The following is a 3711-nucleotide window of genomic DNA, read 5'->3' on the forward strand; positions in this document are numbered from 1 at the left end:
CACAGGACAAATACACACACACACACACACAACTTTGTCCAAGTGGTGGTAAGAATGTTTGTCTTAACCAGCCTGAAAAGTCCAACATGTCTGATATGAACATTGACATAAACCCTCTACATACTTGAGTTTCTCCAGTCTGCAGTGTGGATCCTCCAGTCCAGCAGAGAGCAGTCTGACTCCTGAGTCTCCTGGGTGATTGTAGCTCAGGTCCAGCTCTCTCAGGTGTGAGGGGTTTGACCTCAGAGCTGAGACCAGAGAAGCACAGCCTTCCTCTGTGACTAGACAGCCTGACAGCCTGCAAAGAGTCAAATCATATTAAAATCAAACTGCTATTCTTTGGTGGTGAAAATAGTGGCAGTATATTTCTTCAACATATTCAGATTCATCAGTGTCCTGAAACCTGCCATATCTATTCAGAAATTAATGTATCATATTATAAATTACAAATGATCAACGTTTTGCCTGCAGATAGAAACATGTATAGTACAAACATTTGAGTAGACTGACCAGACCAGTTTAAAAGCAGTATCAGTCAAAAGACAGACAGTGAGGTATCAGATTTAGATTGTATTGAGTATACAGTCCACACCATATCTATTTTGACAGTGAAGATAACATTTTAATTGGGGATAGGGGCCAGTATTGAGAATTTTGAAAAAAATATGTGCCCAATTTTAACTGCCTCCTACACCAACTCAGAAGCTAGAATATGCATATTATTGTTCAGGTTTGGATAGAAAACACTCTGAATTTTTATAAACTGTTTGAATGGTGTCTGTAAGTATAACAGAACTCATATGGCAGTCAAAACCCTGAGACAAATTCTGACAGGAAGTGGATACCTGATGTGTTGAATTACCTTTAAGCCTATGCCATTGAAACACACAGGGGCTTATTAATCTTTTGGCACTTCCTATTGCTTCCACTAGATGTCACCAGCCTTTACAAAGTGTTTTGAGTCTTTTACTGTGAGATCTGACCGAACAAGAGCCTTGGAACGGTGATGGCCGATTAGACTCTGGCGCGCGAGTTCATGTTGGGTACCCTCGTTCCAATACGTTTTAAAAGAGAATGCATTCGTCCGCCTTCAATTTTATTCATGTTCTGGTTGAAAAAGGCACTAATGATTTATGCTATACAACGTTTGACATGTTTGAACGAACGTAAATATTTTTTTCACGTCTTTCATGAAGACAAGTCCAGCGGGCTTAGTTCATGTGCTAACGACACGGAGCTTTTTGGACATAAATAATGAGCTTGTTCGAACAAAACTACATTTGTTATGGACCTGGGATTCCTGGAAGTGACATCTGATGAAGAGAATCAAAGGTAATGGATTATTTACATAGTATTTTCGATTTTAGATCTCTCCAACATGGCGGTTAGTCTGTATCGCAAAGCGTATTTTTCTGGGCGCAGTGCTCAGATTATTGCAAAGTGTGATTTCCCAGTAAGGTTATTTTTAAATCTGGCAATCCGGTTGCGTTCAAGAGATGTAAATCTATAATTCTTTGAATGACAATATAATATTTTACCAATGTTTTCGAATAGTAATTATTTAATTTGTTGTGCTGATTGACTGGCGGTTATTGGAGGGAAAAGATTTCCTCAACATCAACGCCATAGTAAAACGCTGTTTTTGGATATAAATATGAACATGATAGAACAAAAAATGCATGTATTGTCTAACATAATGTCCTAGGAGTGTCATCTGATGGAGATTGTCAAACGTTAGTGCATAATTTTAGCTGGTTTTCTGCTTTTGGTGACGCCTGTCTTTGAAGTGACAAAACATTACACACAGCTATTTTCAATGTACTCTCCTAACATAATTTAACTTTATGCTTTTGCCGTAAAGCCTTTTTGAAATCGGACAACGTGGTAAGATTAAGGAGATGTTTATCTTTCAAAGGGTGTAAGATAGTTGTATGTTTGAGAAATTTGAATTATGACATTTAATTGTTTTCAAATTTGGCGCTCTTGATATTTCACCTGTTGTTGATAGGGTGTACCAGGGGTGGGACGCTTGCCCATAGAGGTTAAATGTGGCTCTAAACTCCAACATTTTGGATTTCAGATCAAATGTTTCATATGAGGTGACAGTATATAATGTCACCTTTTATATGAGGATATTTTCATACATATCTGTTTCACCATTTAGAAAAATAAAAGCACTTTATCTATCTAGTCCCCCTATACCTGTTAGGGCTATGGGGCAGTATTGACACGGCCGGATAAAAACGTAACCCGATTTAATCTGGTTACTACTCCTGCCCAGTAACTAGAATATGCATATAATTATTGGCTTTGGATAGAAAACACCCTAAAGTTTCTAAAACTGTTTGAATGGTGTCTGTGTATAACAGAACTCAAATGGCAGGCCAAAACCTGAGAAGATTCCATGCAGGAAGTGGCCTGTCTGACAAGTTGTGTTTCATCTTGGCTCTTTTTATTGAAGACTGAGGATCTTTGCTCTAACGTGACACTTCCTACGGCTCCCATACGCTCTCAGAGCCTGGGAAAAAGCTGAACGATATCGATGCAGCCTCTGGCTGAAACACATTATCGCTTTTGGCAAATGGCCGATCAGAGGACAATGGGCTTAGGCGCGTGCCCGAGTCGACCCCATGCTTTATTTTCTTTCTTCTTTTTACCTAAACGCAGATTCCCGGTCGGAATATTATCGCTTTCTTATGAGAAAAATGGCATAAAAATTGATTTTAAACAGCGGTTGACATGCTTCGAAGTACGGTAATGGAATATTTAGAATTTTTTTGTCACGAATTGCGCCATGCTCGTCACCCTTCTTTACCCTTTCGGATAGTGTCTTGAACGCACGAACAAAACGCCGCTGTTTGGATATAACTATGGATTATTTTGAACCAAACCAACATTTGTTATTGAAGTAGAAGTCCTGGGAGTGCATTCTGACGAAGACAGCAAAGGTAATAACATTTTTCTTATAGTAAATCTGACTTTGGTGAGTGCTAAACTTGCTGGGTGTCTAAATAGCTAGCCCTGTGATGCCGGGCTATCTACTGAGAATATTGCAAAATGTGCTTTCACCGAAAAGCTATTTTAAAATTGGACATATCGAGTGCATAGAGGAGTTGTGTATCTATAATTCTTAAAATAATTGTTGTGCTTTTTGTGAACGTTTATCGTGAGTAATTTAGTAAGTTCACCGGCAGTGTTCGGTGGGAATGCTAGTCCCATGCTAGTCACATGCTAATGTAAAAAGCAGTTTTTTGATATAAATATGAACTTGATTGAACAAAACATGCATGTATTGTATAACATAATGTCCTAGGTTTGTCATCTGATGAAGATCATCAAAGGTTAGTGCTGCATTTAGCTGTGGTTTGGGTTTATGTGACATTATATGCTAGCTTGAAAAATGGGTGTCTGATTATTTCTGGCTGGGTACTCTGCTGACATAATCTAATGTTTTGCTTTCGTTGTAAAGCCTTTTTGAAATCGGACAGTGTGGTTAGATTAACGAGAGTCTTGTCTTTAAAATGGTGTAAAATAGTCATATGTTTGAGAAATTGAAGTTTTTGCATTTTTGAGGTTTTTGAATAACGCGCCACAGGATTACACTGGCTGTTACGTAGGTGGGACGATTTGGTGCCACCTGGCCTAGAGAGGTTAAAGAAGTCATATGTTTCCTGACCAATTCACTCATAGTGTATTAAATTAGTCAAAAGT

Source organism: Salmo salar, unplaced genomic scaffold, assembly GCF_905237065.1.
Source record: "Salmo salar unplaced genomic scaffold, Ssal_v3.1, whole genome shotgun sequence".
Classification (NCBI taxonomy): Eukaryota; Metazoa; Chordata; class Actinopteri; order Salmoniformes; family Salmonidae; genus Salmo; species Salmo salar.